The 16,579-nt window shown below is 39.5% G+C and overlaps 1 non-coding gene across 1 annotated transcript; it reads right to left on the reverse strand.

The window, feature by feature from the left end:
• Nucleotides 1-216: 216 nt before the first annotated feature.
• Nucleotides 217-323, reverse strand: LOC120072435. Its single transcript, XR_005480494.1, has one exon. It is a non-coding gene; the product is annotated as a small nucleolar RNA R71 (small nucleolar RNA).
• Between the last annotated feature and the right edge of the window lie 16,256 nt (nucleotides 324-16,579).

Below are 16,579 nucleotides of genomic sequence, written 5' to 3' on the forward strand. Positions count from 1 at the left end.
GATTCGCATGCCTATCTACGAAGCTTCATTGAAATCTGCAACACTTTTGTGTTCCCTAATATTTCCTCAGAAGAGGTTCGACTCATGTTATTTCCATTTTCACTATGCGATAAAGCGAGAAAATGAGCATACTCTCTCGAACCAGGAGAGATAACGTCATGGGAACAAGTTGTGGAGAAATTTATGAAGAAGTATTTCCCTCCCACAGAAAATGACAGAAGGAGGAAATTGATCACCAATTTTGAACAAGAAGAAGATGAATCACTCAGTGACGCATGGGCAAGATTCAAGAGACTAGTACGCGACTGCCCACACAATGGATTATCGGATTGCCTCAAAATGGAGATTTTCTATCATGGACTCAACTCTGCATCGCAAACAGCTGCCAATGCGGCAGCAGCAGGAGGTCTTCTGGACAAAACATAGGATGAAACGAATATTCTTGATCGCATCTCAAAAAACCACGAAGATTGACAAGAAAGTGACCAAAGAACGAAGCCCAGAGAAGGTAATTCGAGTAATGGTGCCATCGCATCATTACAAAACCAGATGAATGCGATGATAAATTTATTGCAAGGTATTGCAATAAACAATTCAGGAGCTCGAAATGGGCAAGTCAATGCGATAGAGCAAACAAGCACCAGTTGTGTCTTATGTGAAGAATCGCATTCTTTTGAGGAATGCCCACGAAATCCTCAATTAGTTTACTTTGTCAAAAACAATCCTTTTTCAAATACTTACAACCCGGGGTGGTGAAATCACCCTAATTTTTCTTGGAAGAACCAGCAAGGCAGTCAGCCCGTGGCTCAGAGAGAGGGACCGCCAGGGTTTTTCCAAAAATCTAATGGATAACAACAAGCTAGCAGTTCTCAACCACTATCCTCATCATCCCTGGAAAACTTGTTGAAGCAATACATCAAAAAGAATGAAACAGTCCTTCAAAACCAAGCTTCATCCATCCGCAATTTGAAAATTCAGCTGGAAAAAATTGCGGGAGAGCTAAAGAACAGACCCCAAGGGACATTGCCTAGCTTAACCAAGCTTCGACACAATCCAGGGAATGCCGGAAAAGAACACTACTAAGCAGTCACCCTAAGGAGCAGAAAGGCGGCGATAGAAGTCAGAAAGAAGCCTCGCAAGACCGAGTCAAAGGAGCAACCCATGACTGACTGAATAAAAAAAGCCTCTATCGCAGATTAAATCAAAGGAGTTCGAGACTAGGAAGCCAGAAGATGCGACCACCTCTAAGCCTCTAAACCATGAAACATTGGAAGTATAGCTACCTTCATTTCCCCAAAGACTGAAAAAGAAACATAACGATGAAGGTCAGTATCAGCACTTCTTGGAAATTTTGAAACAATTGCACATTAATATTCCATTCATAGAAGTGATAGAGCAAATGCCGGTGTATGTGAAATTTTTTAAGGACATTGTCTCGAAGAAGAGAAGCACAGGAAGATTCGCCACGGTGGCATTGACACAAGAATACAACACTATAATTCCACCAAAGATGCGNGAAGAAGAGAAGCACAGGAAGATTCGCCACGGTGGCATTGACACAAGAATACAACACTATAATTCCACCAAAGATGCGCGACCCAGGCAGTTTCACAATACCCTGCTCAATAGGGTGAATCTATATTGGTCGAGCATTATGCGATCTTAGGGCAAGCATAAACTTAATGCCCCTTTCAATTTTCAAAATATTGAATGTGGGACAACTAACACCCACAATGGTGACTCTTCAACTCGCCAATAGATCCTTGGTGCACCTTGAAGGGAAATTAAAAGATGTCTTGGTAACAATAGACAGATTCATTCTACCTGCAAACTTCATTATCTTAGATTATGAGGTGGATAAAGATGTTTCAATCATATTGGGATGACCATTCTTGTCTACTGGACGTGCTCAAATAGATGTGCATAAGGGAGAAATCACAATGAGCGTCAACGGAAAGAAGCTCAGGTTCAATATTATCAAGGCAATGAAGTTCCCAGATGAGGAAGGCTTATCAAATTCCGATGATGAACAAACGTACGTTGAAAATTGGGAATCCAAAAAAGAGAATAAAGAAAGAGAGGATGCGACAACATCCATTGATATTTTCCATGTGATAATAGAGATGTTGAAGAATGATGAAATGCTGAACTTGGATGAAGAAAGAAAAGCACAGAAGCCCTCTTTAGAGCAACCACCTACACTAGAACTAAAAACTCTACCAACCCACTTGAAGTACGTATTTCTCTGCGCTACCTAAAGAAAAAGAAACTGCGTTGATCAATGTTCTAAAAAAATATATTAGAGCAATTGGATAGGCGTTCGTAGATATCAAAGGTATCAACCCAACTTATTGCATGCATCGAATCTGGGTTGAAGAAAACCAGAAGAGCTCAATAGAACCTCAACGTAGACTGAACCCTACGATGAAAGAGGTTGTCAAAAAAGAAATCATCAAATGGTTAGATGCCTATATGATCTACCCTGTCGCAGATAGCACGTGGGTTAGCCCCATGCAATGTGTTCCCAAAAAGGGTGGGATGATAGTGGTTCCTAACGCAAGCAACAAATTGATCCCCATGAGGACCATCACGGATTGGCAAATTTGTATGGACTACAGAAAATTGAACGCGACGGCAAATAAAGATCATTTCCCTCTACCTTTCATTGATCAAATGCTCGATTGATTAGCAGGGAATGGTTATTTTTTGCTTTCTTGATGGGTATGCATGCTATAACCAAATTATAATCACACTAGAGGATCAAGAAAAGACCACGTTCACATGTCTATATGGAACATTCGCCTTTCGTCGCATGCCTTTTGGATTATGCAATGCACCCAGTACGTTTCAAAGGTGTATAATGTCGATCTTCTCCGAGTACCTTGAAGACTTGGTTGAAATCTTTATGGATGACTTCTTAGTCTATGGACAAACATATGAAATCTGTCTTCAAAACCTGGAGAGAATACTGAAAAGATGTGAAGAAAATAATATGGTGTTGAACTGGGAAAAGTGCCATTTTATGGTCAAGGAAGGAATTGTGCTCGGGCACAAGATTTCAAGGAATGGGTAGAAGTGGACAAAGCAAAGATTGAAACTATGAAAAACTTCCACCTCCAGCGAATGTGAAAGCTTTGAGGAGTTTCCTAGGACACGCAGGGTTTTACAGAAGGTTTGTGAAGGACTTTTCCAAAATCACTCGACCTTTGAATGCGTTCTTGGAAGCTGATAGACCCTTTGATTTTGATTCACTCTGCCTCACTGAATTCAAACACTAAAAGATGCTTTGACTATAGCGCCAATTCTGATCGCACCCGATTGGGCGAAGCCATTCTAACTGATGTGCGATGCCAGCGAATATGTGATGGGGGCAGTCTTGGCACAAAAAGTAAAGACAATGTTACACCCCATCGTATATGCTAGTAGAACGCTAAACTTCACGAAGGTGAATTACACCACCACCGAGAAGGAACTTTTAGCGGTGATTTTTGCAATTGAAAAATTCAGACCTTATTTATTGGGGTCAAAAGTGATTGTCCACACAGACCACTCTGTGATAAGTTATTTGATGAAAAAAAAGATGTGAAGCCTAGACTAATCCGATGGGTTCTCTTACTTCAAGAATTTGATATGGAAATAATCGACAGAAAGGGAACAGAGAACAAAGTCGTCGACCATTTATCGTGATTAGAAAATCCAGAAGTGGATCGTATTCAGTCGAAGGTGAACGCCTAATTTCATGATGAGCAGTTGCTTCAGATTGAAAAACTACCCTGGTATGCAGAAATTGTCAACTTCTTGGTCTGCAAACAATTCCCTGAAAACTACACATCCCATCAAAAGAAAAGGCTCATACATGAATGCAAATATTACTACTGGGACGATCCAAATCTCTATAAAAGAGGACCAGACCAGATATTGAGACTCTGTGTTCCAGAAACTGCTTTCCATCGCATATTGTTTCAATGTCATAAATCACACTATGAAGGGCATTTCGGCAGACAGCGCACGACAGCAAAAGTTTTGCAATGTGGGTATTACTGGCCCACTCTATTTAAAGATGCACAAGATACTCCATGAAATGCGATAAGTACCAACGCACTGGAAGCATTTCAGAAAAAAATGTGATGCTAATAAATATCATTTTGGAGGTGGGGCTATTCGACGTCTGGGGAATAGATTTCATGGGACCATTTTCATCGTCAAATGATCATAAATACATTCTATTCGCTGTCGACTATGTTTCCAAATGGATTGAAGCTGTTTCATACATTGCAAACGATGTGGCAACAGTCTCTAAGTTCTTGCAGAAAAACATCTTTACTCGTTTTGGCACCCCACGTGCCATAATAAGTGGCGAAGGGACCCACTTTGTGAATCGCATTGCTAGTAAACTGTTGATCAAATATAATGTCCACCATAAGATTGCCACCGCATATCACCCCCAAACAAACGGACAAGTAGATGTTTCTAACAGAGAAATCAAGTCAATCTTAGAGAAGGTGGTGAACCCATCGCAGAAGGATTGGGCCATGAAACTAGATGATACCTTGTAGGCATATCGAACTGCTTATAAGACACCCATAGGCATGTTACCATATGCGTTGGTATTTGGAAAGGCTTGTCATCTACCGTTGGAACTGGAATATAAGGCGATGTGGGCAGTTAAGAAACTTAACTTTGATCTTAAGGCTGCAAGAGAAGAGAGAAAACTTCAACTACTAGAGCTGGACGAGTGGAGATTACAAGCGTATGAGAATTCCAAAATTTACAAAGAACGCACCAAGCAATGACATGATAAGTGCGAGAAAAACCTCAAGGCAGGTCAAAGGGTATTACTGTTCAACTCTAGGCTGCGTCTCTTTCCTGGAAAACTGAAGTCACGTTGGTCCGAACCTTTCATAATCAAGGAGGTATTCCCGCATGGAGCGATGGAGTTGACCAACAAAGATGGGACTAACACATTTAAAGTGAATGGACAAAGAGTAAAGCTGTATCGTGGAAGAGATTTCCAACGCGAGAAAACCTCCATTGACTTGGGTAAGCCAGAATAAAGAAGAAACACTCAGTCCCTGCAATGATAAGTGACATACATTCATCAGGGACGAAGTATATCCTTTTGAGTATCCTTTTTGTTTTTCTTTCAAGAATCTATTTTACTTTCTACATAATTACTACTTTTATGATTGTCAACTCTTTTTCGTACCATCTTTCAAAAGCTCAACCAATCGCGTGATTTTAAGCCCATCGCATCACTCCGTCGCACTCATTTATTGCAATCAAAATGATGCGGGCGAAAAATTAAATTTGGGGGTTATGTCCCTCCTTGCCTCATCTTATTTCAATTTTTGTACTTCTCAGTTTCAATTTAATATTGTTGAATTCTACTATCGCATTCTCTCTCGTTTGGCTCAATTCTGAATTTTTGATTACTTTATTTGATCATCGCATTCATCCTTTGCCTATTACAACTTCAATGATGTATGCCTATTTTCTTATTGCATGAACTAGCATTAGATTAATTTCAGAACATTCAATTCACAAAACATTTCTAAAATTTAGTTGGTCTGCCAGCTTTACTTCAAAACTATTTTTACAAAATTTTTTGAGTCCATCGCATGAATTATTTTGTTTTTAGCAATGAGGACATTGTTGCGTTTTAATTTTTTTTTTTTAGTTGGTCTACCAGCTTTACTTCAAAACTATTTTTACAAAATTTTTTGAGTCCATCGCATGAATTATTTTGTTTTTAGCAATGAGGACATTGTTGCGTTTTAATTTTTTTTTTTTTTTTTTGGGGGCTGTTATTTTCAGCCTTGTTTATTTTCAAAATTTCAATTTAAAATATATATATATTATATATATATATAACGTTGAGATCAGCTCCTGCTCATAGTTGGATGTCCGCATGACACCCGTGGGGGCAACCAAAACGAAGGTGGGAATCGTGATCAACGCAGAAGCTAAGTGATCGCAACTCCGCTGCCAAATAAAAAGATGGGCATGAGTTTTGACTGAAAAGAGCACCTCGCTCGTAGTTGGATGTTCGCATGACACCCGTGGGGGCAAGCCAAAAGGAAGGCTGGGCACTCGGATCAGCGCAAGATCCCAAAACTAATATCTAAATCATGCAAAGGCCAAAACCACTTTAACACCCCGATTTGATAAAATTTGAAATAAGTCATGCGATATCCTGGGAAATGAGTAAAGATTTTTTTGAAGATTAAGCTCGTGGTCCTTAAAGGTTAAAAATATTTTAGGAAGAGATTAGGATAGAAATTAATAATGACAATGGTTCAGCGGTTTGAATAAGGCATCATGAGAAGCCTAGGCAGGGTAAAGGCAATTGAAATTTTGAGAAATCTTTAGTTTATGCTTGAGGGCAAGCATTGTTTTAAATTTGGGGGTGTGATAACAGGTAGAAATACAAGTTATTAAAGCTCATATTATTAAAACACTAGGAGAAAGCGATGGTGAATAGGCAATATTACGATTGAATGCACCAAACTAAAAGAAAAATTGCGATTGCTAACGCTCATCGGATAAAAGCAGTTAAATTGAGTTATTTTGTGCAGGAACAATGCGATAGCGCATTTTAAGTTTGCAATCCAAAGGTACCTCAAAGATGATCGCGTGATGACCTTACATAAAGGTGGTAGCCTAATGTAATAAAACATGATGGGACGTAAAGTTGATAACGGTCAAATCAGAAATTCAGATGACGGTCGTTGAAGACCATACCATTGCAAATACATTGAACTTCTGGTGACTATCAAACGGTGCAATAGGGTATGGAAATTAATGTTGCCCATCCACGCAATCGTTAGTGAGAAGAACTGTTTTGTCTAGAAGTCTATAAATAACCAATGCTACCAAACCAGGAGGACTCCTAGTCAGAGAAAGGAGGCAGAGTCGAGGGAAGGGAATTCTTGAGAAGAAATTAACTTTCAGAGAGGTCGAGAGACTGCCAAAAATAGCACAAAGGAGAGACACCAAACCCTTGTGAGAGCAAGTGTTTACAACTTGGGAAAAAATTGAAGTGATAAGAGTAGTGTAAACGCCAGAGGAAGCAAGACATTGTTTACCTGGCTTGATACTTACCCCATTTATTGTTTTGTACTTAAACACTTTATTTGCAATAATGGGAGCTTCATTTCAATTTATGTTTGGTCTCTTCACACCATACATGAGTAGCTAAATTCGTGAATGGGTTAAGAAGTACTTAGCTAGCATGACTTAAGCTATGCACTTTATGCGATCATCTTGTCTTATATATGCTTCATTCGTCATTTGGAGTACTTAAGAAAGTAATCTATAGATAGAATCTAGGCTTGAAAGAGTTGGATTAGATCGCATAATCAAGAGTAGAGACTTAGAAATAAGTTATATCTACTGCATTCCATACACATCGTATGTGTCCTAGACATAGGAAATGTTTCATTATGCATTGAGAAATGTGGTGCTTAATATTTGTGTATAGCTTAATCGCATGACTTGTACAATATCTTAAGAAATTCTAGCAAAACCTCTTCTCAACCCCTTTATCGCATATTTGTTACAACATCACCCTTTCATTGTTGTGCATTTAATTCCATCGCATTGGAAATCACCATCTACTTCTTAATCACTATCGCAATAGGATCAAAAAGTCTGTCGCACATCTATTTAGTAATCCCCGCATTCGACCCTGGACTTACCAGGACCCTAAGAAGGCTTATACTTGGGCTTTGTTAATAAAACTTGCATGATCATCGCATCCCCACATCCTTTCATCGCATGATAAATCAACGCATCACTGACAAAAAGTCCAAAGGGACCAAGAGGAAAGGTCAGAATCGTGATTCTAGCAACCAGAACTATTAGAAGAAGCAGAACTCCCCTCCCCCCAAGAGAAACGGTACAATTTCTTTGCTTTAACTGTAATAAACTTAGATACATGGCTAGGAACTACAGGAATATGCGTCGTCTTGTTGGTTAGGCGAACCTGACAAAAGAACCATTGGTAGCCATGATCACAGAAGTTAATGTGATCGGTGATTATAAGGGGTGGTGGATAGACATTGGAGTTACGCGCCCCTTAGTCTCTTTAAAACTTATTCTAAAACTAAGGATAAGAACATTCTGTTGAGGGATAACCACTCAACGAAAGTTGCTGAAACTGGTAAGGTGGAGCTGAAGTTTACTTCTGGGAAGACTCTTACCTTGAAGATGTCCTGCATACTTCAAAGATAAGAAAGAACTTGGTCTCGGGCTATCTCCTCAACAAGGTCGAGTTTATGCAACTGAGGAAAAGTTTAAATTAAACTTAGACAAAAATAAAATGAAATCTTTGATTTATATGTTGTGTTCTTTGAATGTTTGGCATGCTAGACTTTATCATGTTAATAAGAAATTAATTAGTAACATGATTAGGCTAGAAATGATACCTAAATTATTCAAAAATGAATTTGATAAATGCGAGTATTGTAGTCAGAGTAAAATAATTAAGACTCTGCATAAATATGTACTTAGGGAATCTGAGCCTCTAGATTTAATTCATTCCGACTTTTGTGAATTTGATGGCATCTTAACTAGGATTAGTAAAAGATATTTTATTACTTTTATTGATGATTACTTTGATCTTAGTTTTGTATATTTTCTGAAAAATAAAAGTGATGCATTTGATGCTTTCAAATTGTTTGTAATTGAAGTAGAAAATCAATTTAATGAAAAGGTTAGACTTCGAGGGATAGGAGAACTGAGTATGACTCAGAAAACTTTAATGAGTTCTTTAACTCTCATGGAACAATACACGAAATGCCTGCACCTTACTCCCTTGAAATGAATGGAAAATCCAAAAAGACAAAACCTTGCTATACGTTCAACACTTAGAGATTTTCCTTGGATTTAAGCCTTAGCTATACAGCGAACATACATTATCAACACACACTCTCATGCGCCAACGCATGTCCTAGGCACCCCATCTAGCCGCTCATCAACATACACTCTGCCTCCTTTGCGCCTATGCGTTCAACACACGCCTGTAAAGCCCAACGCATGCTGGCACTCAGCCTAGCCTCGCACGTTCATCAACCACTTGAGTTGCTTGCTTGTTCATCCCAAGCAGCTGCCTGCTTATTCAAAATTTTCAGACTCAAATTTGAGCTCGAAGAACTTATTTTTCAGACCTTATCTTGGAAAATTTCCTTCTACAAACTTGTTAAAAATTTAACTAGCTTACCTTAAAAATTTGAGCTCATAATTTTTCTAGTTTGTCATAATTTTTTCAATATTTACCTCTGACCTAGATTCATTCGAGAGCCTAGCCTTTTTGCAAAATCTTTAGATTTCAGCTTGGTTTCTATAGAGATTTCTTCTGGAACCTTAGAACATTAACTAGACTCACAAAGCTTTCAAATGGCTCTGAAATCACCTTGATAGCATGAGAGAATTGCTCAAATCGAGCCTCTAAAGTTGGCCTTCCCTTTTATACCACAGACTGCATGTACTTCTTTAAATCTTAAGTTGCCATCTCACCCACTAAGTGGGATTAATTCATCTGATCCTGACAGCTGGCCATCTAAAACGGTGGTTAAACTGAGTGTCTTCCCTTGGTTACCAACGTAAGGCTCCTTGCCTATAGAACCCTCTAACTCAAGGCTCACCAACCTTTGTCGTTGCACAACCTACTACTCGACGCATGTCTTGACGCATCTCGCAAGCTTCACATAGCATGGGCTTGTAGCCAACGTATAGTCCTCACTGCCTGCACATTGGCCAGTGCACATGCTCAGCCTCCACGCCTAGGCAGCCTTGCCCATGTCATGCATTCAACACTACCCAAACTAACCTCAAAATAGTTCGGCTCACACTGCCTACGCTCAACGTCTACATCTCTTGCGACCAATACCTAGCCTACCATCAACGTCTTTCTTCATGCCCACCATGTGCCCAAATAACCTCGAGAAGACTTGGCTACCGTATACCATGCCCCATGCTTCAGCATCAAAGCCTCCAATGCATAACACACTTAGCTTCCACATACCATGCCCCATGCTTCACTCACTAAGTGCCTTGTTGTCATGCAACCTGAGAGCCATATATTTCAACACTTAGAATATTTCTTCTTTCTTCACTAGTCTTCAAGTTTTTCCTTACAACATAAATTACCTGTACTTAATCTTACTTAACTTATTAATTAACTTACTTAAGTATTGAAAATAGGGTTTGGGGCTTACACTTCCCGCACGTCCCGTCGCCTCACTTCACTGGCATTGGATGTTCTTGGCTGAGTACGCTTAGTGGGGATGATGATTGAGACAATGTTGGCTCAGTTCTGATGAGATTGGGGTTGAAAAGGGGAGGAGACACCATAGTGGGTGGTAGAGCATAAACCGGCACGATGAAGACTAGAAAGGCAATGGGCTGAAGGTTGGTTAACAGTGTGACCACCTCGTAAGAAAAGGCAGAGGTGACAGTGCGGACGGAAGAACGAACATTTTGGTAAGCCATTTGGAAGAAAGGATGAGTACATATAACCGAAAAGCTTAGGGTGGATGGGAAGGTTCTCGCCGGAAAGCTAGGGTTTTCCAGAAATACAGAGATCTAGGGTTTTCGAAAGCGTAAGAAAAGAAATCAGGAAGGGGGGAGAGAGGGGGAAAAGAAAGGGTTTAAAGGCATGAGAGCAGAAAAGGAAACGATCAGATGCACGGCTCGAGATTTGAGGCAATGATGATGCATGTACAATAAATGAGATGTGAAAGAATGTCAGATGGCACATCCTTTCACTACCCTAACATCGGCTGACGTTCGCGGCTCCTTTACCTGTGATAAGTTTGACAGGGATGTGTTGGGTTATAATCCCATGCACTCAAAAACTCATCGCAACACTCATCGCAATCAAACCCTACACCCACAAATCTATCCAATCTTACTAAGCAATCACTATTCACAAAAATTTCAAAAAGCAATAAATTAAGAAAAATAAAAGAAGAGCATAAAAATTATACAAAAAGGATGTGATACGTCCTTGAAAAAGATGTCATCGTTCCTCAGCATAGAGACTCACAAACTTCGTTACTCAGGTTTTCCCAAATCTATGGAGGCTTTTTGACGATCAAAGTCACCTCCAAAGTATGGTTTAATCCTTTGACCATTGACTTTAAATGTGTTGGTTCCATCTTCATGCACTAGCTCCACCGCTCTATGAGGGTAGATTTCTTTTATAATGAAAGGTCCCAACCATCGCGATTTTAATTTACCTGGAAATAAATGAAGTCGTGAGTTGAATAACAAAATTTTTTTACCAACTTCAAAAGTCTTCTTACTAATGTGTTTGTCATGCCAATGCTTCATGCATTCTTTGTAGATTTTGGAGTTTTTGTATGCTTGCAATCTCCATTCATCCAATTCCAACAACTGCAATTTTCTCACTACACTCGATGCTTCCATGTTGAAGTTGAGCTTCTTGTTGCCTAGAATGCTTTATACTCAAGCTCTAAAGGTAGATGGCATGCTTTTCTAAAGACGATCGCATATGGAGACATCCGATGGGCGTTTTATATCTTGTTTGATAGGATGATAACGCCTCATCTTAGCTTTTGCACCCAATCTTGCGCGTTGAGTTAACAACCTTCTCGAGTATTGATTTGATTTCTCGATTGGACACCTCGACTTGACCATTCGTCTAAGGATGGTAAGTTGTACCAATCTTGTGGTGAACATTATATTTGATCAAGAGCTTACTAACTATGTGGTTGATGAAGTGAGCTCCTTCATCACTTATGATGGCATGTGGGGTGTCGAAGCGAGTGAAAATGCTCTTCTATAGGAACTTCGAAACTGTTACTGCATTATTTGAAGATAGGAGATTGTTTTAACCCATTTTGATACATAGTCAACAGCTACCAGAATGTAACTTTGTCCATTGGAGGGTGTAAATGTGCCCATGAAATCGATTCCTCATACATCAAACAGCTCAACTTCAAGGATAACGTTCAATGGCATCTCATTTTGTCTGAAAATGTTTCCTATGTGTTGGCAACTATCGCATTTCATAACATGGTCTCTTGCATCCTTAAAGAATCTAGGCCAATAGTACCCACGTTGGAGTACTTCAGCCGCAGTATGTTGACTTTCGCTCATGATGACATTGCCTCAAGATATGATCTATTCCCTTTTTATAGAAGTGCGGCTCATCCCAATAGTAGAACTTACATTCATGCATGAGTTTTTCCTTTTGTTGTGTAATATAGTCCTCTAGGAACTGTTTGCAAACCATAAAATTATGATGTCTGCATACCAAGGCACAAATTCGTCAACTCTTGGTATTGTTTCATCAAGAAATGAGGCATTCATATATGGCTGGTTGCGATCGGCTTCAATGTTTTCAAGTCGCAAAAGATGATCCGCAACTTTGTTTTCAGATCCTTTGCGATCAATAATTTCGGTGTTGAGTTCTTACAGGAGAAAAACCCATCTGATCAATCATGGTTTCACATCTTTCTTTGTCATAAGGTATTTGGTTGCTGAGTGATCCGTGTGAATAATTACCTTTGATCATAATAGATATGGCCTAAATTTCTCCATAGCAAAAACTACCATAAGAAATTCCTTCTTAGTCCACTATAATTCTCGAGTGTTATCGAGGGTTTTACTTGCATAAGCGATTGGGTGAAGAATTTTGTCCATGCATTGGGCTAAAACTGCGCCCATTGCATAATCGCTCGTATCGCACATTAATTCGAATGGTTTTGACCAATTGGGTGCAATCAAAATTGGTGTTGTAACTAGCGCTTCTTTTAATTTTTCAAATGCACTCAAACAGTTGGAGTCAAATTCAAAGGATCTATCAACTTCCAATAACAAATTCAATGGTCTAGCAATCTTGGAGAAATCTCTCACAAATTTTCCGTAAAATCCAGCATGTCTGAGGAAATTTCACAGTGTCTTTACATTGGTAGGCAGCGGTAATTTCTTATGGCATCAATCTTGGCTTTGTCAACTTCTAACCCTGATTTGGACACCTTATATCCAAGTACTATTCTTTCAGTTACCATGAAATGGAACTTCTCCCAGTTCAAAACCAAGGTGATATCTTCGCACCTCTTCAATATCTTCTCGAGATTCGCTAGGCATATTTCGTATGTTTTACCATACACTGAGAAATCATCCATCAAAATTTTCACTAAATCTCCAAGATAATCAAAAAATATTGCCATCATGCACCTCTGAAAGGTGCTCAGGGCGTTGCATAGTGTGAAGGGCATGCGTCGAAAGGTGAATGTCCATAGGGGCATGTGAAAGTTGTCTTTTCCTGATCCTCTGGTGAGATCATAATTTGGTTATATCCCGCATAACCATCGACAAAGAAAAATAAGTCATTCCCTACTAGTCTATCCAGCATTTCGTCAATGAATGACAGGGAAAAGTGGCCCTTTTTGTGGCTGCGTTCAATTTTCTATAATCCATGCATATCCTCCAACTTGTGACTGATCGTGTTGGGATTAGATCATTATTCTGGTTGGGGACCACGGCCATTCTGCCCTTTCTTGGAACATACTGCACGGGACTAACCCACGTGCTGTCAGATGGGAAAATTATTCATACGTCTAACCATTTGAGGATCTCCTTTTTAACAACATCTTTCATCGTAGGGTTTAGCTTGTGCTGATGCTCGACAAATCCTCCTTTTCCTTTCTCAAGTCTTATTTTATGCATGCAATATGATGGATTGATACCCTTGATATCAGCAAGGGTCCATCCTATCGCTTAAATATATTTCTTTACCTTTAACAGGGCAACATCCTTTTCTTCTGGAATTGTAGCTAAGATAATGACTGGTAGGGTGTTATCCTGACCAAGGAATGCATATTTCAAGTGGGTGGGGAGTGCCTTTAATTCCAAATCTGGTGATTATTCAAGTGAAGACTTGATTTTTCCTTCCCGATCTTCCAAACTTAGTGGTTCAAAACTCTTATGCATCTCTTTCACCGCATAACAAGATTCAACTGTTGCAGTTGCTTCCTCTTCCAATTTTATTTCTTCATCAATTTCAAATTATAGCACACAAGGCCAATCTTCTTTCAACTCAACTGCCCCGCATTTGTCGATCTCATCGGGGGACTTCATCTCTTTCAAGATGTTGAATTTCAGCTTCTGGCCATTGACTTGCATCGTGATTTCACCTTTACGCACATCAATTTGGGTTCTTCCCATAGATAGGAAGGGCCTTCTCAAAATGATGAGCACGTCTTTGTCTCCTTCATAATCTAATATGATCAAGTAGGCAGGCATAATGTATTTGCCTACTTTTACAAGTACATCTTCTAACTTTCTTTCTAGGTGCACCAACGAGTAGTCCGCTAACTCTAGTGTAACCATGGAAGGTGCAAGCTCTCCAATTCCTAGTTGGTTGAAGATGGACAACAACATAAGGTTAATACTGGCCTCAAGATCACATAGGGCATAGCCTTACAATGGCATTATCATTTCTTCTTCTCTCGGAGCCTCTTCCTCCGTACCCCTCATCTACCCAATCATCCATATTCTGCGAGATGCGGTAGAGGATGACCTTGGCTTTAGTGTATGTTTTATCCATAAATCCTCTCGCAGCGAAGGCATTAACAACGGCTTGTGTTGATCTATTCAGGCTGTTGTAAAACGTTTCCATCAGAACACAATCAGATATCTCGATATGCAGAAAATTCTTCACCAATCTTCTTAATCGCACCCAAGAGGTGCTTAGGGTCTTGTTATTCATCTGCTCGAAGTTCAGCACATCCTTTCGTCTTCTTGCGTTGACTGCTGAAGGGAAGAACTTCTTCATAAACCGTTCCACCAACTGATCCCAAGAAGTTATTTCATTTGGCTCCAATGAATGAGCCCACCTCTTAGCCTCATCCCTCAAGGTGTATGGGAAGAGGTAAAGTGTTATACCTTTTGGGGTTACGCCAGGGATGGAGAAATTACCGCACATCTCGACAAAACTGGTCAAATGGGCATGTGGGTCCTCACCTTGTAGACCACCAAACTGCCCCGTATTCTGAATCATTTGAAGCATAACCAGCTTAATCTCGAAACCTGCGTTCTTCTCAACTATCAGACGTGAAATTCCAGGCGAGAAGTCATAGAGATTGGGTGCCGCATAGTTCCTCATTGGGATGTTGCGGTTAGCGGCAAGAAAAATGGGTTCTTGCGCTGGCCGGCCCACCCCTTGATGTACTTCGGGTGTGACATTATCATTGTTGTTGTTTTCTGCCATATTCACTTTTCTACGCCTTGCTCTGTTATGACGTGCCCTTACGTGAAATGTACGCTCGATCTATGGGTCAACTTCGAATTCTGGATCAGTTCCAGTACTCATAAACCGTCAGTCTGTTCTTTGCGATAAATAGCCAGTACAAAGAGGTCTGTCCTGCAAAATACCACAAAAGTACTCAACACTAACCGTTACCAATCCCCGACAACGGCGCCATAAACTTGTAAACGCTAAAGATGGAATGTTATGATGTGTTGTTGTTTATGCACACTACTAATGACAGAATGAATCATACAAGCTCATGTCCCCGACAACGGCACCATAAACTTGTAAACACTAAAGAATGATTTCCTTATTATGCGTGCACTGTGCCATAAACTTGACACAATGTTTTTATATCTTTAGTCTTTATGCGATGCTACTTCTAAATATGTGTTGTTAATGATAGGCTTGTAGTATGCGATAGAGTAATGCGTGTCACAAGTTTCCTTGTGCTGAAACCAAGTATAATTCCAACACAAGTTTCTCAGAATAATTCGAGGTCGAACACAGGGATTGTTTTTGTTAATGCGTTACTTCTGTGATACATGCGACCGGTTTTTACAATTAATAAAGAATTTGGTTTATACAGGAATTTAAAGTGCGATGAAATAAAATGCGTTGATAAAATAAATTGCGTTGAAAATAAAATCCTAAACTAATATGATACAAGATATAAGATACATTATACATGATACTGAGTTCGAGACTGACTGTGAAGTTATACAAAGGATTGTGGTATGCAATGGCAAGTCTTATGAATGAATCAGAAAGAGAAAGAGTAAACAATAAAAACAACGCAAGTTTGTTAATTGCATTAAAGATGCAACTAAGGTTCCGCTTTCCCTTGGCGTACACCTCTCGGTGATCGACCACGTTCCCATATCTCTATGGTGAAACAGGGATGAACGTGATGAACGTAAGGTTGCTTCCATCTCTGGAAGTACTTCTTGCTTTAGTTAATGCATTCTCCCAACCCTCTCTCGATAGGCGGAATAACATCTTCACTTCTGCTCTCACAGGTGAAGATGCCGTCAAGCATGCTTTAGCTAAACTAAATCATTTCCTTAACACAAATTAATTTATTGCTTAATTTTTGCTATTTACCCAGGGAATTAGGAAAACATCATGGAGAAAGTGGATTATGGGTGAACGGAAATAGATAGAGAGATGACAATGGAAATGATCATAACATTTAATACTAAGATTAAGCGTTCGATATATGGTGTGAATGAAAGATTAAGAAGATGAATATGGATGATGAAAAAGAGATTAGAAACAAATACAGAAAAGTGTCAACGT

The sequence above is a fragment of the Benincasa hispida genome, chromosome 2 (assembly GCF_009727055.1).
Source record: "Benincasa hispida cultivar B227 chromosome 2, ASM972705v1, whole genome shotgun sequence".
Lineage (NCBI taxonomy): Eukaryota > Viridiplantae > Streptophyta > Magnoliopsida > Cucurbitales > Cucurbitaceae > Benincasa > Benincasa hispida.